We start from the raw sequence: 22,185 nt of genomic DNA on the forward strand, positions 1-22,185 counted from the left end.
TAGATAGAGTTATCTTTGAACCACATCCTATCCTTCAGAATATTTTGCCTGTTGAACTGCTTGGAGATCCACTCCCACCAAAGGATGATCCTGTGTTCGAGCTTAAGCAGTGACCTGATACTCTTAAGTATGCTTATCTTGATGAAAAAGAGATATATCCTGTTATTATTAGTGCTAGCCTTTCAGAGCATGAAGAAAATAAATTATTTAAAACTCTGAGGAAGCACCGTGTTGCTATTGGATATACTCTTGACGATCTTAAGGGCATTAGTCCCACTCTATGCCAGCACAAAATTAAAACCGATCCTGATTCCAAACCAGTTGTTGATCATCAACGGAGATTAAATCCTAAGATGAAAGAGGTAGTTAGAAAAGAAATACTAAAGCTCCTCGAAGCAGGTATTATCTATCCAGCTCATAGTGATTTGGTAAGTTCGGTGCATTGCGTCCGTAAGAAGGGAGGTATTACCATTGTCCCTAATGATAAAGATGAATTGATCCCACAGAGGATTATAACTGGCTATAGGATGGTGATCGGTTTTAGGAAATTGAATAAGGCCACTAGGAAAGATCATTACCCTTTGCCTTTTATTGACAAAATACTAGAAAGATTGTCCAAACACACACACTCTTCTGCTTTCTAGATGGTTATTCTGGTTTCTCCCAAATACCTGTTGCGCAATCTGATCAGGAGAAAACCACTTTTACCTGCCCTTTCGGTACCTTCGCTTATAGACGTATGCCTTTTGGCTTATGTAATGCACCTGCAACATTTCAAAGATGTATGATGGCTATATTCTCGGACTTTTGTGAAAATATTGTTGAGGTTTTCATGGGTGACTTTTCCATTTATGGATCTTCTTTTGATGATTGCCTCAGCAACCTTGATCAAGTTTTGCAGAGATGTAAAGATACCAACCTTGTCTTGAATTGGGAGAAGTGCCACTTTATGGTTAATGAAGGCATCGTCTTAGGACATAAAATTTCTGAAAGAGGTATTGAAGTCGATAAGGCTAAGGTTGATGCGATCGAGAAAATGCCATGCCCCACAGACATTAAAGGTATTAGAAGTTTCCTTGGTTATGCTGGTTTCTATAGAAGGTTCATTAAAGATTTCTAGGCCTCTTACCAATCTCTTGCAAAAGGATATTCCTTTTGTTTTTGACGATGATTGCGAGGAAGCCTTCGAAATACTTAAGAAGGCCTTGATAACCGCACCTATTGTTCAACCACCTGATTGGAACTTACCTTTTGAAATTATGTGTGATGCTAGTGATTATGCTGTTGGTGTTGTTCTAGGACAAAGAGTTGATAATAAGTTGAATGTTATTCACTATGCTAGTAAAAATCTAGACAGTGCCCAAAGAAACTATGGTACTACTGAAAAGGAATTTTTAGCAGTCGTGTTTGCATGTGAAAAGTTTAGGTCTTACATTGTTGATTCCAAGGTGACTATTCACACTGATCATGCTGCTATTAAGTATCTTATGGAAAAGAAAGATGCTAAACCTAGACTTATCAGATGGGTTCTCTTGCTACAAGAATTTGATTTGCATGTTGTTGATAGGAAGGGTGCTGAGAACCCCGTAGCAGATAACTTGTCTAGGTTGGAGAATGTTCTTGATGACTTACAACCTATTGATGATAGCTTTCCTGATGAGCAACTGAATGTCATCAACACCTCACGTAGTACACTGTGGTATGCTGATTATGCAAATTATATCGTTGCCAAATATATACCACCCAGTTTCACATACCAGCAAAAGAAGAAATTCTTCTTTGATTTGAGACATTACTTTTGGATGATCCTCACCTTTATAAAGAAGGAGTAGATGGTGTTATTAGACGTTGTGTACCTGAGCATGAACAGGGACAGATCCTACAGAAGTGTCACTCCGAGGCTTACGGAGGACACCATGCGGGAGATAGAACTGCACACAAGGTATTGCAATCAGGTTTCTATTGGCCCACTCTCTTCAAGGATGCCTGTAAGTTTGTCTTGTCTTGTGACGAATGTCAAAGAATAGGTAATATCAGTAAACATCAGGAAATGCCTATGAATTACTCACTTGTCATTTAACCATTTGATGTTTGGGGTTTTGATTATATGGGACCTTTTCCAAAATCCAACGGGTATACTCATATCCTAGTTGTTGTTGATTACGTTACTAAGTGGGTAGAAGTTATCCCAACTAGTAGTGCTGATCACAACACCTCTATCAGGATGCTTAAAGAAGTTATTTTCCCTAGATTCGGAGTCCCTAGATATCTAATGACTGATGATGGTTCACATTTCATTCATGGTGCTTTCCGTAAAACGATTGCTAAGTATGATGTCAACCATAGAATTGTGTCGCCCTATCATCCTCAGTCAAGTGGTCAAGCAGAGCTAAGTAATAGAGATATCAAAGTAATTCTGCAAAAGACTGTTAATAGGTCTAGAAAGAATTTGTCTAAGAAGCTTGATGAGCACTATGAGCTTATAGAACTGCTTATAAGAATTCCATGGGCATGTCTCCGTACAAAATGGTTTATGGTAAAGCATGTCATTTACCTCTTGAGCTAGAGCATAAGGCTTATTGGGCAATCAAAGAGCTCAACTTTGATTTCAAACTTGCTGGTGAGAAGAGGTTATTTGACATTAGCTCACTCGATGAATGGAGAACTCAGGCATATGAAAATGCCAAGTTGTTCAAAGAAAAAGTTAAGAGGTGGCATGATAAAAGGATACAGAAATGTGAGTTCAATGTAGGTGATTATGTCTTGCTATACAATTCTCGTTTAAGATTTTTTGCAGGCAAGCTTCCCTCTAAATGGGAAGGTCCTTACATTGCTGAGGAAGCATACCGTTCTGGTGCCATCAAGATCAACAACACGGAAGGTAATTTTCCGAGAGTTGTAAATGGGCAAAGAATCAAGCATTGTATCTCAGGTACTCCCGTAAATGTTGAAAGAAATATCATTAATACCATAACTCCGGAGGAGTAGATAAGGGATATTTATCAGCCTGTTTCAGACTCCGAAAACGAAGAGGTATGTGATTCGGTAAGTAAACCGACTCCAAAACTTTTCCTGTAGCAATTTTCCTCCGTTTTGGAATTTTTAGAAAGATAGAAAAATTTAAAGTAGTCCGGAAAGCGCACGAGGAGGCGACAAGCCTGCCAGGCCCGGCCTACCCCCCCTGGCCGGGCCTGGGTGGCTTGTGGGCACCTCGTGTGCCTCCCGGACTCCGTTTTCTTGCGGAGTACTCCTTTTGGTCGGGAAAAATTCATTATATATTCTCCCGAAAGGTCTGACCCTCGTATCACGCAAATATCCTTTGTTTTCGTTTTGATCCTGTTTCTGCCGCAGATTTAGGGCAAGGATGTCGTCTCAGGAATCTGTCAGGGAGAACGATCTCCCTTAGGTCTATGAAGAAGTAAATGCTGATCTGAAAAGAATGGAGGTCATGGAGGCCAATGAAAGGCTGCTTGAAGAAACTAAGGGCAAAACTAAGGAGGAGAATCCGGCATTGGACGAAGGGCAGTCTGTGCTCAACAAGGAAGAAGCTGAGGAAGAGGATTTTCTTCAACCCTACCTTCACCTTTTACCACCTTCCTTGATCGAACTCTTGAGGTTATGTGAAATAACTCGTGTTTGTAATACTTATATCACCCGTGAAGTTGTTTTGCTGGAGAAACATATCACAGAGCTCCAAGGTACAAATCAAAGATTGATGGCCCTCTTGGAATCAAAAGACAGGACAACTCCACCACCATCGCTTTCGAAGGAAGACAACTGAGCACGGGTATGGGCAATCCCCTTGGCTTGTGCCAAGCTTGGGGGAGTTGCCCCGGTATCGTATCACCTTCATATCTTTTGCTTTTACCTTTTTCTTAGTTCGATCCTTTTTGGTTTTATCTTTTTCTAGTAGAATAAAAGCTCTTAGTATGTTCTAGGCTTGAGTTTTGCTTTGTGTCACCCCCGATGTAATCGAGTTTGTGAGTCATATAATAAAGAGTGTTTTAGTTAAGGGCCTTGCCTCATGCCATGATCTAAAGAAAAGAATGATAAAACAACAAAAGCATGAAAGATCATGTATTGATCTTATGGGAAGTGATGGCTTCACATATAAAATTAATGTTGATTGAAACTTATTGTGGGTGGACAAACATAGACCTTGGTCATTGTTGCAATTAATAGGAAGTAATAAAGAAAGAGAGGTTCACATATAAATATATCATCTTTGACACCGTCTATGATTGTGAACACTCATTAAACTATTACATGCTTAGAAGTAGATGTTGGACAAGGAAGAAAACATAATGAATTATGTTTGCTTGATTCCGAACAATGTTATATGACTAGAGATCCCTTAGCATGTGACACTTGCTTCCACCTCATGTCAGCCAAAACTTCCGCACTAAGTAGAGATACTACTTGTGCATCCATAAACCTTCAACCCGGTTTTGCCATGAGAGTCCACCATACCTACCTATGGATTGAAGAAGATCCTTCAAGTAAGTTGTCATCGGTGCAAGCAATAAAAATTGCTCCCTAAATATGTATGATCTATTAGTGTGTGGAAAATAACCTTTGTACGAACCTGTGATGAGGAGGTAATATAAAGTGACATTCCTTCACACTAAGAGGCCACACATCCAAACCTCAAAAGCGCATGACAACCTCTCCTTCCCTCTGCGAAGGGCCTATCGTGTACCTTTACTTTTTGTCCCTAAAAGAGTCATGGTGATCGACACCAATTCCTTATTTCGCCTTTATCTTGGCTAACGTCAAGTGCTGCGGAAAGATCTATATTCATATGTCAACGTGGAAGTAAGTACTCATGAATTATTATTGTTGACATTACCCTTGAGGTAAGTTGTTGGGAGGCGAAATTGTAAGCCCCTATCTTTCTCTGTGTCGAGCTGAAACTTTGATCTCATAAGTACCACGTGATTTTAGCAATTGTAGAAGACAAAAGAATGATTGAGTATGTGGATTTGCTTTACAAGCTCTTAATTGACTCTTTCCGATGTTACGATAAATTGCAATTGCTTCAATGATTAAAGGATATTGGTCGTTAATTCTCAATAAGGTTCTTGATCCATACTTTACTTTTTGAAGGAATTATCACTTTAGCATGAGAGATTATATGATGATATTGCTGTTCTAATTATGATCATGATGCCTGCATGTCCGTAGTTTGTTTTGTCGACACCTCTGTCTCCAAACATGTGGGCACATTTGGTGATTTCGGCTTCCGCTTGAGGACAAGCGAGGTCTAAGCTTGGGGGAGTTGATACGTCCATTTTGCATCATGCTTTTATGTTGTTATTTATCGCTTTATAGGCTGTTATTACACTTCACGGTACAATACTTATGCCTTTCCTCTCTTATTTTATAAGGTTTACATGAAGAGGGAGAATGCCGGCAGCTGTAATTCTGGTCTGAAAAGGGAGCAAGTTTGAGACACATATTCTGCGCAACTCCAAAAGCCGTGAAAATCAACGAGGAATTATTTTGGATTTTATGAAAAATACTGGGCGGAAGAAGTACCGGAGGGGAGCCACCAGGAGGCCACAAGCCTGTCAGGCCCGGCCTACCCCCCTGGCCGGGCCTGGGTGGCTTGTGGGCCCCCTGTTGCCCCTCCGGCGCTCATCTTTTGCTATATGGAGGGTTTCGTCCCAGAAAAAATCATAAGGAAGCTTTCGGGAGGAGCCGCCGCCGCCACGAGGCGGAACTTGAGCAGAACCAATCTAGAGATCCGGTAGGGCCGTCCTGCCGGGGAAATTTCCCTCCCGGAGGGGGAAATCGTCGCCATCGTCATCACCAACACTCCTATCATCGGAGAGGACTCGTCACCATCAACATCTTCATAAGCACCATCTCCTCTCCAAACCCTAGTTCATCACTTGTAACCAATCTCCGTCTCACGACTCCGATTGGTACTTGCAAGGTTGCTAGTAGTGTTAATTACTCTTTGTAGTTGATGCTAGTTGGATTACTCGGTGGTATATTATATGTTCAGATCTTTGATGCTATTCATTACCTCTCTGGTCATGAATATAATTATGCTTTGTGAGTAGTCACCTTTGTTCCTGAGGACATGGGATAAGTCTTGCTATAAGTAGTCATGTGAATTTGGTATTCGTTCGATATTTTGATGTGTTGTATGTTGTTTTTCCTCTAGTGGTGTTATGTGAACGTCGAATACATAACACTTCACCATTATTTGGGCCTAGAGGAAGGCATTGGGAAGATGATGGGTTGCTAGAGTGACAGAAGCTTAAACCCTAGTTTATGCGTTGTTTCAGAAGGGGCTGATTTGGATCCACTAGTTTAATGCTATGGTTAGACTTGTCTTAATTCTTCTTTCGTAGTTGCGGATGCTTGCGAGAGGGGTTAATCATAAGTGGGATGTTTGTACAAGTAAGGGAAGCACCCAAGCACTGGTCCACCCACATATCAAACTATCAAAGTAGCGAAAGCGAATCATATGAGCATGATGAAAACTAGCTTGACAGAAATTCCCATGTGTCCTCGGGAGCGCTTTACCACCTATAAGAGTTTGTCCAGGCTTGTCCCTTGCTACAAAAGGGATTGGGCCATCTTGCTGCACATTTGTTACTTTTGTTACTTGCTACTCGCTACGAATCATCTTATCACACTACTATTTGTTACCGATAATTTCAGTGCTTGCAGAGAATACCTTGCTGAAAACCGCTTGTGAGATCCTTCTGCTCCTCGTTGGGTTCGACACTCTTACTTATCGAAAGGACTATGATAGATCCCCTACACTTGTGGGCCATCAGGCACCAACAGAGCACTACCGCTCAGAGCGGTACTACCGCCAGCATGGTGGTACTACCGGTGATAACAGTAGTACCGCTCCTGGGGCAAGGTAGAAAAGCTCCATCGAAGCGGAAAAGGGGGTGAGGTTGAAAGTGTACGTGATGATTCCACCCACACTTTTCCAAAGCCGAGCCCCTCTTAATAGTATGGATTTTCATACGACCCAAGTCCACCGACAACGAAGCGTAAGGGAGAAAACCGTCTTCTCATCAAAATACCGAGGCGCAAGAATCGTCTTTGTGCAAACCTAGGAAATACATGAAAGACTTATTGCACACGATTATTCCGCAAAGGTATCTTCATCAATCACCAAAATTACTTGGGTAGAAATATGCCCTTATAATCTCCCCCTTTTTGGTGGATTGATGAATTAAAAATTGAGATAAAATGCAACCCTAGAGTCTACAAAATATAGGCAGGCTCCCCCTAAGTGTGCGCACTATTTAAGTATACTTTTGGAACGCAAAGTGCACACACTAGGACCAACACTCCCCCTATATTTTATAGACACACATTACTTGCATATATGAAACAACGGAGAGGAATATCACTGCAAGAAGTGAAGTGAGCATGATCATAAGGGCACAATTTAAGCATCTCACGAATTTAAAGACATATAATAAACCTAAGGTAGCATATGTCTCACACCATATGACATAGTCTCACAGGAGTCTCACACACATTAAAAACGCAAACCAACATAAGTTCCACACCACACAACTTAGTCTTCTGAGGGAAGCAAACAATAAAAGAGATCACGAGTGAAAAGATGAGCAATGAAAGAACACTCGTGACACACAAATCCCAACACTCTCCCCCTTTGGTAGCAAGATGCCAAAAAGTGCAAAGAAGACACATCAGTACTCAGCAGACTCAGAGTTGTGTTGAATGGTGCCAGGTGTTAGAAATATGCCCTAGAGGCAATAATAAATTGGTTATTATTATATTTCCATGTTCATGACAATAGTTTATTATCCATGCTAGAATTGTATTGATTGGAAACTCAAATACATGTGTATACATAGACAACACACTGTCCCTGGTGAGCCTCTAGTTTACTAGCTCGTTGATCAAAGATGGTCAAGGTTTCCTGGCCATAGGCATGTGTTGTCACGTGATAACGGGATCACATCATTAGGAGAATGATGTGATGGACAAGACCCAAACTATAAACGTAGCATATGATCGTGTCAGTTTATTGCTACTATTTTTCTGCATGTCAATGTATCTGTTCCTATGACCACGAGATCATGCATCTCCCGGACACCGGAGGAATACCTTGTGTGTATTAAACATCACAACGTTACTGGGTGACTATAAAGGTGCTCTATAGGTATCTCCAAAGGTGTTTGTTGGGTTGGCATGGATCAAGACTAGGATTTGTCACTCGGTGCGACGGAGAGGTATCTCGGGGCCCACTCAGTAATACAACATCACAAGAAGCCTTGCAAGCAATGTGGCTAAGGAGTTAGTTACGGTATCTTGTATTACGGAACGAGTAAAGAGACTTGCCGGTAACGAGATTGAACTAGGTATGGAGATACCGACGATCGAATCTCGGGCAAGTAACATACCGAAGGACGAAGGGAACATCATATGGGATTAACTGAATCCTTGACATAGAGGTTCAACCGATAGAGATATTCGTAGAATATGTAGGATCCAATATGGACATTCAGGTCCCGCTATTGGTTATTTACCGAAGAATGTCTCAGGTCATGTCTGCATAGTTCTCGAGGGTCTGCACACTTAAGGTTCGGTGACGTTTCGGTATAGTTGAATTGTAGGTGTTGGTAACCGAAATTTGTTCGGAGTCCTGCATGAGATCCCGGACATCACGAGAAGCTCCGTAATGGTTCGGAGGTAAAGATTGATATATAGGAAGTCCTGTTTTGGTCATCGAAAAAGTTTCAGGCTCATCGGTAGTGTACGGGGAGTGTTGGGAGGGTACCGGGGACCATCGGGAGGGGTGTCATGCCTCGAGGGTCCTTATGGGTTGTGGGAGGATGCAAACCAGCCCCTAGTAGTCTGACATAAGCTCCCACTAAGGCCCATGAGATTTGAGAGGCAAAAACCCAAAGGTGGAAAAGGTGGAAAGGAGGAATCCTACTCCTAGTAGGATTGGAGTAGGACTCCTCCACCTCCAATTTCGGCCAAACCTTGAGGGTTTGAGGCTGCCTCCTCCCCTCCCTCCCTCCCTCCTATATATACTAGAGGTATTGAGGGTTTTTGGGACACACAATTTCAGCCACGTGCTACCCTCTCCTCTAGTTTGTAGTTCTTCCTCTAGATCGGATTTTTGTGGTGCTTAGGCGAAGCCCTGCAGGAATAGATCACCACCATCACCGGCACGCTGTCACGTTGCCGGAGAACTCATCTACTTCCCCGTCTCTCTTGCTGGATCAAGAAGGTGGGGGTCGTCATCGAGCTGTACGTGTGGTGAACGCGGAGGTGTCGTCCGTTCAGCACTAGATCGGGATGGATCGTGATGGGATCGCGGAACCGATCGTGATGAGATCGCGGGACGGGCTGCGATTTGAATCACGAAGATGTTCTGCTACATCAACCGCGTTATATACGCTTGCGCTTAGCGATCTACAAGGGTATGTAGATTCACTCTCCCCTCTCGTAGATGATCATCACCATGGATAGGTATTGCGTGTGCGTAGGAATTTTTTTGTTTCCGATGCAACATTCCCCAACAATGGCATCATGAGCTAGGTTCATGCGTAGATGATATCTCGAGTAGAACACAAAAGAGTTTGTGGGCGTTGATGTTTGATTTGCTTCCCTCCTTAGTCTTTTCTCGATTCGGCGGTATTGTTGGATTGAAGCGGCCCGGACCAACCTTACTCGTACGCTTACGAGAGACCGGTTTCATCGACTAACATGCAACTTGTTGCATAAAGATGACTGGCGGGTGTCTATTTCTTCAACTTTAGTTGGATCGGATTTGACCAAGGTGGTCCTTGGAGAAGGTTAAATAGAAAATTGCATATCACCGTTATGGCTTTGCGTATGTAAGATGCGATCATACTAGATACCCATAGCAGCCACGTAAAACATGCAACAACAAATTAAAGGACGTCTAACTTGTTTTTGCAGGGTATGCATGTGATGTGATATAGCCAAAGACATGATATGATATATTGTATGTACGAGATGATCATGTTGTAATAGTTAAATATCGACTTGCACGTCGATGCTACGGCAACCGAGAGGAGCCATAGGGTTGTCTTTAAACTAACGCTTGTGCTTGCAGATGCGTTTACTATATTGCTAGGTAGTAGCTTTAGTAGTAATAGCATAGATAGCACGACAACCTCGATGGCGGCACAATGATGTAGATCATGGTGTGGCGCCGGTGACGATGAAGATCATGCCGGTGCTTTCTTGATGGAGATCAAGAAGCACAAGATCATGGCCATATCATGTCACTTATGATTTGCATGTGATGTTAATCCTTTTATGCACCTTATTTTGCTTAGCACAATGGTAGCATTATAAGGTGATCCCTCACTAAAATTTCAAGATAAAATTGTATTCTCCCCGACTGTGCACCATTGCGAAAGTTCGTCGTTTCGAGACACCACATGATGATCGGGTGTGATAGACTCAACGTTCACATACAACGGGTGCAAAACAGTTGCACATGCGGAACACTCGGGTTAAACTTGACGAGCCTAGCATGTACAGACATGGCCTTGGAACACAAGAGACCGAAAGGTCGATCATGAATCATATAGTTGATATGATCAACATGGATATGTTCACCACTAAAACTATACTCAACTCACGTGATGATCGAACTTGAGTTAGTGTATTTGGATCATGCGCCACTCGAATGACTAGAGGGATGTCTATTTTGAGTGGGAGTTATTAGTAACATGATTAGCTAAACTCAATTATCATGAACATAGTCAAAAGGTATTTGCAAATTATGTTGTAGCTTGTGTTTTAGCTCTACTATTTTTGATATGTTCCTAGAGAAAATTTAGTTGAAAGATGATAGTAGCAATTATGCGGACTGGGTCCGTAAACTGAGGATTGTCCTCATTGCTGCGCAGAAGGCTTATGTCCTTAATGCACCGCTCGGTGTGCCGAACCTCGAGCGTCGTCTGTGGATGTTGCGAACATCTGACATACACGTTTTTTGATGACTACATGATAGTTCAGTGCTTAATGCTTAAACGGCTTAGAATTGAGGCACCGAAGACGTTTTGAACGTCACGGAACATGCGAGATGTTCCAAGAGATGAAATTGGTATTTCATGCTCGTGCCCTTGTTGAGAGGTATGAGACCTCCGACAAAATTCTTTGTCTACAAAGTAAGGGAGAAAAGCTCAATCGTTGAGCATGTGCTCAGATTGTGTGAGTGCTATAATCGCTTGAATCGAGTGGGAGTTAATCTTCCAGATGAGATAGTGATGGTTCTCCAAAGTCACTGCCACCAAACTACTAGAGCTTCGTGATGAACTATAACATATCAAGGATAGATATGATGATCCTTAAGCTATTCACGATGTTTGACATAGCGAAAGTAGAAATCAAATAGGAGCATCAATTGTTGATGGTTAGTAAAACCACTAGTTTCAAGAAGGGCAATGGCAAGAAGGGATACTTCATGAAATGGCAAACCAGTTGATGCTCTAGTGAAGAAACCCAAGGTTGAACCCAAACCCGAGACTAAGTGCTTGTGTTATGAGGGGAAGGGTCACTTAGGCGGAACTACCCTAGATACTTGGTAGATGAGAAGGCAGGCAAAGTCGACAAAAGTATATTGGATATATCTGATATTGATGTGTACCTTACTAGTACTCCTAGTAGCACCATGGTATTAGATACCAGTTCAGTTGCTAAGTGTTAGTAACTCGAAATTATAGCTACGGATTAAATGGATACTAGCAAGGGTGAGGTGACGATGTGTGTTGGAAGTAATTCTATGGTTGATGTGATCAAACATCGCACGCCCCCTCTACCATCGGGATTAGTGTTAAACCTAAATAATTGTTATTTGGTATTTGCGTTGAGCATGAACATGCTTAGATCGTGTTTATTGCAATACGATTATTCATTTAAAGAGAACAATGGTTACTCCATTTGCTTGAATAAATACCTTCAATGGTTTATTGAATCTCGATCGTAGTGCTACACAAGTTCATAATATTGATGCCAAAAGATACAAAGTAGTAATGATAGTACCACTTACTTGTGGCACTGCCGCTTGAGTCATGTTGGTATAAAATGCATGAAGAAGCTCCATGCTGATGGATCTTTGTACTTACTCATTTTTGAAACGTTTTGACATGCAAACGATACCTATTGGTATAAATGCATGGAGAAACTGCATGCAGATGGATCATTTGGACTCACTTGATTTTGAATCACTTGAGACATGCAAATCGTACCACATGGGCAAGATGACTGAAGGCCTCGTTTTCCAGTGAGATGGAACTAGAAAGTAACTTATTGGAAGTAATACATTTGGATGTATGCAGTCCAATGAGTGCTGAGGCATGCAGTGGATATCGTTATGTTCTTACTTCACACATGATTTCAGTAGATACTAGTGTATTTGCTTGATGAAACACACGTGTGAATTATTTAAAGGTTCAAGTAGTTTCAGAGTGAAGTTTAAGATCGTCGTGACAAGAGGGTAACATGTCTACGATATGATCATAGAGATGAATATCTGAGTTGCGAGTTTGGTACACAATTAAGACAAATGTGAAAATTGTTTTACATCTCATGCCACCTAGAACACCATAGTGTGATGGTGTGTTCGAACGTCATAGCCGCGCCCTATTTGATATGGTGCATACTATGATGTCTCTTATCGAATTACCACTATCATTTATGGGTTATGCATTAGAGACAACCGCATTCACTTTAAATAGGGCACCACGTATTTCCATTGAGATGACACCATATGAACTATGGTTTGGATAAACCTAAGATGTCATTTCTTAGAAGTTTGGGGCTGCGATGCTTATGTGGAGAAGTTTTAGCATGATAATCTCGAACCCAAAGCGGATAAATGCATATTCATTGGACACCCAAAACAGTTGGGTATATCTCCTATCTCATATACGGAAGCAAAGTGTTTGTTTCTAGAAACGGGTCCTTTCTCTAGGAAAAGTTTCTCTCGAAAGAATTGAGTGGGAGGGTGGTGGAACTAGATGAGGTTATTGAACCGTCACTTCAACCAGTGTGTAGCAGGGTGCAGGAAGTTATTCCTGTGGCGCCTACACCAATTGAAGTGGAAACTAATGATAGTGGTCATTAAGCTTCAGATCAAGTTAGGGCGCATGAAGTTGTTCCTGTGGCGCCTACACCAATTGAAGTGGAAACTGATGCTAGTGATCATTAAGCTTCGGATCAAGTTACTACAAACCTCGTAGGTCGACAAGGTCGCGTACTACTACAGAGTGGTACGGTAACTTATCTTGGAGCTCATGTTGTTGAAAAACAATGAACCTACGAGCTACGGAGAAGCGATGGTGGGCCTGGATTCCAGCAAATGGCTCGAGGCCATGAAATCCGAGAGAGGATCCGTGTATAAAAACAAAGTGTAGACTTTGGAAGAACTACTTGATGGTCGTAAGACTATTAAGTACATATGGATCTTTAAAAGAAAGACAGATGATGATGGTGAAAAGTCACCATTAAGAAAAGCTCAACTTGTCGCAAAGATGTTTCCGACAAGTTCAAAGAGTTGACTATGATGAGACTTTCTCACTCGTAGTGATGCTAAAGTTCTGTTGGAATTATGTTAGCAGTTGCTGCATTATTTATGAAATATTGCACATAGGATGTCAAAACATTGTTTCGTCGACAGTTTCCTTGAGGAAAGGTTGTATGTGATACAACGAGAAGGTTTTGTCGATCCTAAGGATGCTAACAACTATGCAAGCTCCAGCGATCCTTCTATGGACTCGTGCAAGCATCTCGGATTTGGAATATACGCTTTGATGATATGATCAAAGCTTTTGGGTTTATACAAGGTTTATGAGAAATGGTATTTCCAAAGACGTGAGTGGGAGCATGCTACGGCAACAAAAGTCCTTCCTCGACAACGCCAGGAATTCTTCTTGCTACTTCTCTTGCTTGCTTCGGTTTTTCCCTTGAAGAGGAAAGGGTGATGCAGCACAGGAGCAGTAAGTATTTCCCTCAGTTTGAGAACCAAGGTATCAATCCAGTAGGACAATCTCGTCAAGTCCAGACTACCTGCACAAACACAAAGAGCTTGCACCCAACGCTATAAAGGGGTTGTCAATCCCTTCAAGATTGACTACAAAGTGAGATTTGAAGGCGGAAAGTGCAACGAAGAAAAAGTGTAAGGCTGAAACTATGGTGTGGAGTAGACCCAGAGCCATAGTGTTCACTAGAGGCTTCTCTCAAAATAGCAAATATCACGGTGGGTGAAAAAATTACTGTCGAGCAATTGATAGAACCGCGCAAAGTCATGACGATATCTAAGGCAATGATCATACATATAGGCATCACGTTCGAGACAAGTAGACTGATACTTTGTGCATCTACTACTATTACTCCACACATCGACAGCTATCCAGCATGCATCTAGTGTATTGAGTTCATGACGAACAGAGTAACGCCTTAATCAAGATGACATGATGTTGAGGGATAATCTCAAGCCAATGATGAAAACCCCATCTTTTTACCCTTGATGGCAACAACATGATGCGTGCCTCGCTACCCCTTCTGCCACTGGGTGAGGTCATCGCACGGTATGAACCCAAAACCAAGCACTTCTCCCATTGCAAGAATCATAGATCTAGTTGGCCAAACAAAACCCACAACTCGAAGAGAATTACAAGGATATGAAATCATGCATAAGAGAGATCAGAAGAAACTCAAATAAGATTCATAGATAATCTGATCATAAATCCACAATTCATCGGATCTCGACAAACACACCGCAAAAGAAGATTACATCGGATAGATCTCCATGAAGATCATGGAGAACATTGTATTGAAGATCCAAGAGAGAGAAGAAGCCATCTAGCTACTAGCTATGTACCCGTAGGTCTATGGTGAACTACTCACGCATCATCGGAGAGGTCATGGTGTTGATGAAGAAGCCCTCCGTATCTGAATCCCCCTCTGGCAGGGCACCAGAACGTGCCCAAATGGGATCTTGCGGAGACAGAAGCTTGCGGCGGCGGAAAAGTACTTTCGATGATCTCCTGACTTTTTCTCTGATTTTAGGGAATATATAGGCGCAAAACCTAGGGCAGAGGTGGCCCAGGGAGCCCACAAGCCAGAAGGCGCGGGCCCCCTGGCCACGCCATGAGGGCTTGTGGGGTCCCTGCAGGCCCCCTGCCCTGATTCTCCGGCTTCCCGATCTTTTTCTGTTTCGAAAAAAATCTTTTTGGCAGTTTCATTACGTTTGGACTTCGTTCAAAATCCCCCTCTGAAAGGGGTCAAAAACATGGAAAAAACAGGAACTGGCACTTGGCACTGATTTAATAAGTTAGTCCCAAAAAATATATAAAAGGCATGCAAAACATCCAAAGTTTGACAAGATAATAGCATGAAACCATCAAAAATTATAGATACGTTGGAGACGTATCAAGCATCCCCAAGCTTAACTCCTGCTCGTCCTTGAGTAGGGAAGTGATAAAGATTGAATTTTTGATGTGGAATGCTACCTATAATAGTTGTCCTTTGCAACTTCTTTCACGTGACATGAATGTTCAGATCCGTAAGATTCAAAACAATAGTTTGCTATCGACATGAAAACAATAATACTTCAAGCAAACTAGCAAGGTAATCATGAACTTTTAAAATAACAAGGCCAATGAAAGTTATCCCTACAAAATCATATAGTCTGGCTATGCTCCATCATCCTCACACAACGAATGTAAATCATGCACAACCCCGGTATTGGCCAAGTAATTGTTTTCGCACTCTTACTTTCTCAAACTTTTTATAACTATCACGCAATACATGAGCGTGAGCCATGGATATAGCACTATAGGTGGAATAGAGTGTGGTGGAGGTTGTGAGACAAAAAGGAGGAGATGGTCACATCGACTCGGCGTATCAAAGGTCTATGGAGATGCCCATTAATAGATATCAATGTGAAGAGTAGGGATTACCATGCAATGGATGCACTTAGAGCTATAAGTATGTGAAAGCTCAAAAGGAGAACTAGTGGGTGTGCATCCAACTTGCTTGCTCACGAAGACCTAGGGAAATTTTGAGGAAGCCCATCATTGGAATATACAAGCCAAGTTATATAATGAAGATTCCCACTAGCATATGGTGGTGACAAAACAAGAGACTCTCAATCATGAAGAACATGGTGCTATTATGAAGCACAAGTGTGGAAAAGATAGTAGCATTGTCCCTTCTCTCTTTTTTTGTTTTGGCACTTTGGCCTCTTTCCATATATATATATATATATTTTTGGGAAACTTTGGCCTCTTTTTTTCCTCACATGGGACAATGCTCTAATAATGATGATCATCACACTTTTATTTACTCATAGCTCAAAGCTTAGAACAATGATGACTCTATAGGAAATGCCTCCGACAGTGTACCGGGATGTGCAACGATCTATCAGGGCAGAGGTGGCCCAGGGAGCCCACAAGCCAGGGAGCCGCGGCCCCCCTGGCCGCACCATGAGGGCTTGTGGGGTCCCTGCAGCCCCCTGTCCTGATTCTCCGGCTTCCCGATCTTTTTCTGTTTCGGAAAAAATCTTTTTGGCAGTTTCATTCCGTTTGGACTCCGTTCAAAATCCTCCTCTGAAAGGTGTCAAAAATATGGAAAAAACAGGAACTGGCACTTGGCACTGAGTTAATAAGTTAGTCCCAAAAAATATCTAAAAGGCATGCAAAACATCCAAAGTTTGACAAGATAACAGCATGAAACCATAAAAAATTATAGATACGTTGGAGACGTATCACAACACTATAGAATTACTCATGAGTATATGTGGTTGACATATTGTTGATCGGAAATGATGTAGAATTTCTGGAAAAGCATATAGGGTTGTTTGAAAAGGTGTTTTCGAAGGAAAACCTTGATTGAGCTACTTGAACATTGAGCATCAAGATCTATGGAGATAGATCAAAGCGCTTAATAGAACTTTCAACGAAATGCATGCCTTGAAAAGTTTTTGAACGAGTTCAAAATAGATCGGCAAAGAAGGAGTTCTTGGTTGTGTTGTAGGGTGTGAATTTGAGTAAGACTCAAAGCTCGACCACGACAAAAGAAAGAGAAAGGACAAAGGTCGTCCCCTATGCATTAGCCGTAGGCTCTATAGTATCATATGTTGTGTACCACACCTCATGTGTGCCTTGCCATGAATCTGTCAAGGGGTACAAAAGTGATCCAGGAATGGATTACTGGACAACGGTCAAAAGTTGTCCTTAGTAACTAGTGGACTAAGGAATTTTCTCAATTATGGAGGTGATTAAAGAGTTCAACGTAAAGAGTTACGTTGATGCAAGCTTTGACACTAATCCAAATAACTATGAGTAATAAACCGGATTCGTGTACTCGAGCAGTCATTTGGAATAGTTCCGAATGGCGCGTGGTAGCAGCATCTATAGGATGACATAGAGATTTGTAAAGCACACACGGATCTAAAAGGTTCACACCCGTTGACTAAAAACCTCTCTCACAAGCAAGACATGATCGAACCCCATAATTGTATGGGTGTTAGATTCATTGCAATCACATAGTGATGCGAACTAGATTATTGAATCTTTTGCAAGTGGGAGACTGTTGGAAATATGCCCTAGAGGCAATAATAAATTGGTTATTATTATATTTCCTTGTTCATGATAATCGTTTATTATCCATGCTAGAATTGTATTGATTGAAAACTCAAATACATGTGTGGATACATAGACAACACACTGTCCCTAGTGAGCCTCTAGTTGACTAGCTCGTTGATCAAAGATGGTCAAGGTTTCCTCGCCATAGGCAAGTGTTGTCACTTGATAACGGGATCACATCATTAGGAGAATGATGTGATGGACAAGACCCAAACTATAAACGTAGCATATGATCGTGTCGGTTTATTGCTACTGTTTTTCTACATGTCAATGTATCTGTTCCTATGACCATGAGATCATGCACCTCCCGGACACTGGAGGAATACCTTGTGTGTATCAAACGTCGCAATGTTACTGGGTGACTATAAAGGTGCTCTACAGGTATCTCCAAAGGTGTCTGTTGGGTTGGCATGGATCAAGACTGGGATTTGTCACTCCGTGTGATGGAGAGGTATCTCGGGGCCCACTCGGTAATACAACATCACAACAAGCCTTGCAAGCAATGTGGCTAAGGAGTTAGTTATGGGATCTTATATTATGGAACGAGTAAAGAGACTTGCGAGTAACGAGATGGAGCTAGGTATGGAGATACCGATGGTCAAATCTCGGGCAAGTAACATACCGAAGGACAAAGGGAACAACATACGGGATTAACTGAATCCTTGACATAGAGGTTCAATGGATAGAGATCATCGTAGAATATGTAGGATCCAATATGGACATCTAGGTCCCACTATTGGTTATTTACCGGAGAATGTCTCAGGTCATGTCTGCATAGTTCTCGAACCCGTAGGGTCTGCACACTTAAGATTCGGTGACGTTTCGGTATAGTTGAGTTATAGGTGTTGGTAACCGAAAGTTGTTCGGAGTCCCGGATGAGATCGCGGACGTCGCGAGGAGCTCCGGGATGGTCCGTAGGTAAAGATTGATATATACGAAGTCCTCTTTTGGTCACCGGAAAAGTTTCAGGCTCATCGGTAGTGTACCGGGAGTGGCGGGAGGGTACCGGGGACCATCGGGAGGGGTGTCACTCCCCGAGGGGCCTTATGGGTTATGGGAGGATACAAACCAGCCCCTAGTGCGCTAACATAAGCTCCCAGTAAGGCCCATGAGGTTTGAGAGGCAAAAACCGAAAGGTGGAAAAGGTGGAAAGGAGGAATCCTACTCCTAGTAGGATTGGAGTAGGACTCCTCCACCTCCAATTTCGGCCAAACCTTGAGGGTTTGAGGCTGCCTCCTCCCCTCCCTCCCTCCTATATATAATAGAGATATTGAGGGGTTTTGAGACACACAATTTCAGCCACGTGCTACCCTCTCCTCTAGTTTGTAGTTCTTCCTCTAGATCGGATTTTTGTGGTGCTTAGGCGAAGCCCTCGAGGAATAGATCACCACCATCACCGGCGCGCCTTCACACTGCCAAAAAACTCATCTACTTCCCCGTCTCTCTTGCTGGATCGAGAAGGTGGGTGTCTAAAACATCCATTTTGCATCATGCTTTTATGTTGTTATTTATCACTTTATGTCCTGTTATTACACTTCACGGTACAATACTTATGCCTTTTCTCTCTTATTTTATATGGTTTAGGTGAAGAGGGAGAATACCGGCAGCTGGAATTCTGGTCTGAAAAGGGAGCAAGTTTGAGACACCTATTCTGCGCAAGTCCAAAAGCCGTGAAAATCAACGAGGAATTATTTTGGATTTTATGAAAAATATTGGGCGGAAGAAGTACCGGAGGGGAGCCACCACGAGGCCACAAACCTGCCAGGCCCGACCTACCCCCCTGGTCGGGCCTGGGTGGCTTGTGGGCCCCCTGTTGCCCCTTCGGCGCTCATCTTTTTCTATATGGAGGGTTTCGTCCTAGAAAAAATCATAAGGAAGCTTTCGGGAGGAGCCGCCGCCGCCACAAGGCTGAACTTGAGCAGAACCAATCTAGAGCTCCGGCAGGGCCGTCCTGCCGAGGAAATTTCCCTTCCGGAGGGGGAAATCGTCGCCATCGTCATCACCAACACTCCTCTCATTGGAGAGGACTCGTCACCATCAACATCTTCATCAGCACCATCTCCTCTCCAAACCCTAGTTCATCTCTTGTAACCAATCTCCGTCTCACGACTCCGATTGGTACTTGTAAGGTTGCTAGTAGTGTTAATTACTCTTTGTAGTTGATGCTAGTTCGATTACTCGGTGGAAGATTATATATTCAGATCTTTGATGCTATTCATTACCTCTCTCGTCATGAATATAATTATGCGTTGTGAGTAGTCAGTTTTGTTCCTGAGGACGTGGGATAAGTCTTGCTATAAGTAGTCATGTGAATTTGGTATTCATTTGATATTTTGATGTGTTGTATGTTGTTTTTCCTCTAGTGGTGTTATGTGAACGTCGACTACATAACACTTCACCATTATTTGGGCCTAGAGGAAGGCATTGGGAAGTAATAAGTAGAAGATGGGTTGCTAGAGTGACAGAAGCTTAAACCCTAGTTTATGCGTTGCTTCGTAAGGGGCTGATTTGGATCCACTAGTTTAATGCTATGGTTAGACTTGTCGTAATTCTTCTTTCATAGTTGCGGATGCTTGCGAGAGGGGTTAATCATAAGTGGGATGTTTGTCCAAGTAAGGGCAGAACCCAAGCACTGGTCCACCCACATATCAAACTACCAAAGTAGCGAACGCGAATCATACGAGCATGATAAAACAAGCTTGACAGAAATTCCCATGTGTCCTCGGGAGCACTTTACCTCCTATAAGAGTTTGTCCAGGCTTGTCCCTTGCTACAAAAGGGATTGGGCAATATTGCTGCACCTTTGTTACTTTTGTTACTTGCTACTCGCTACGAATCATCTTATCACACTACTATTTGTTACCGATAATTTCAGTGCTTGCAGAGAATACCTTGGTGAAAACCGCTTGTCGGATCCTTCTGCTCCTCACTGGGTTCAACACTCTTACTTATAGAAAGGACTACGATAGATCCCCTACACTTGTGGGTCATCAAGACTCTTTTCTAGCGCCGTTGCCGGGGAGTGAAGTGCCTTTGGTAAGTGGAATTTGGTAAGGAAACATCTGTATAGTGTGCTGAAATTTATTGTCACTTGTCACTATGGAAACTAATCCTTCGAGGAGCTTGTTCGGGGTATGTTCACCCCAAACGGAAGCACAAGGAGTTGCTCCTCAACCTGCTGCACCTACTGAAAATATTTGTTATGAAATTCCTTTGGGTATGCTAGATAAATTGTTGGCTAATCCTTTTACAGGAGATGGAACATCACATCCCGACTTGCATCTAATCTATGTAGATGAAGTTTGTGGTTTATTTAAGCTTGCAGGTTTGCCCGAGGATGAAGTCAATGAGAAGGTCTTTCCCTTATCTTTGGGGGATAAGGCATTGACATGGTATAGGCTATGTGATGATACTGGATCATGGAACTACAACCGGTTGAAATTGGAATTTCATCAAAAAAATTATCCTATGCATCCCGACTTGAATCTTGGGGGAGGCTTAAGTCAATGTTATATTCATGCCCCAACCATGAGCTCTCAAGAGAAATTATTATTCAGAACTTCTATGCTCGGCTTTCTCATGATAATCGCACCATGCTGGACACTTCTTGTACCGGTTCTTTTATGAAGAGAGATATTGAATTCAAATGGAATTTATAGGAAAGAATTAAACGCAACTCTGAAGATTGGGAGTTTGATGAAGGTAAGGAGTCAGGTATGAATCTCAAGTTTGATTGCGTTAAATCCTTTGTTGAAACAAACACTTTTTGTGATTTTAGCGCCAAATATGGACTTGACTGTGAGATAGTAGCTTCATTGTGTGAATCATTTGCTGCTCATATTGATCTCCCTAAATAGAAGTGGTTTAAATATCATCCTCCCTTAGAAGTCGATGTAGTTAAACCCAATCCAGTTGAAGAGAAAGTCATTGCTTATAATGATCCTATTGTTCCTAGTGCTTACATTGAGAGACCACCTTTCCCTGTTAGAATAAAGGATCATTCTAAAGCTCTAACTATGATACGTAGGGGCTACATTAGAACACCTACACCCCTTGAGAAAATTAGAGTTGAACCTAGCATTGCTATTATCAAAGATCTCCTGTCCGACAATGTTGATGTGCATGATATTCACTTCTGTGAAGATGCTGCTGGAATTGCTAAACCTCATACTAGAGACAAACATAGGCCTGTTGTTGGCATGCCTGTTGTTTCTGTTAAGATAGGAGATCATTGTTATCATGGTTTATGTGACGTGGGTGCTAGTGTTAGTGCAATACGTCAATCTTTATATGATGAAATTAAAGACGAGATTGCACCTGTCGAGATGGAACCTATTGATGTCACTATTCAACTGGCTAATAGAGATACTATCTGCCTTGTGGGAATTGTTAGAGACGTTGAAGTCTTGTGTGTTAAAACTAAGTATCCTGCTGATTTCCTCGTCCTCACTACCACACAAGATAGCTTTTGCCCATCATATTTGGCAGACCTTTCCTCAACACTGTCAATGCTCATATTGACTGTGAGAAGAAAACTGTCACT

Source organism: Hordeum vulgare, chromosome 2H, assembly GCF_904849725.1.
Source record: "Hordeum vulgare subsp. vulgare chromosome 2H, MorexV3_pseudomolecules_assembly, whole genome shotgun sequence".
Lineage (NCBI taxonomy): Eukaryota > Viridiplantae > Streptophyta > Magnoliopsida > Poales > Poaceae > Hordeum > Hordeum vulgare.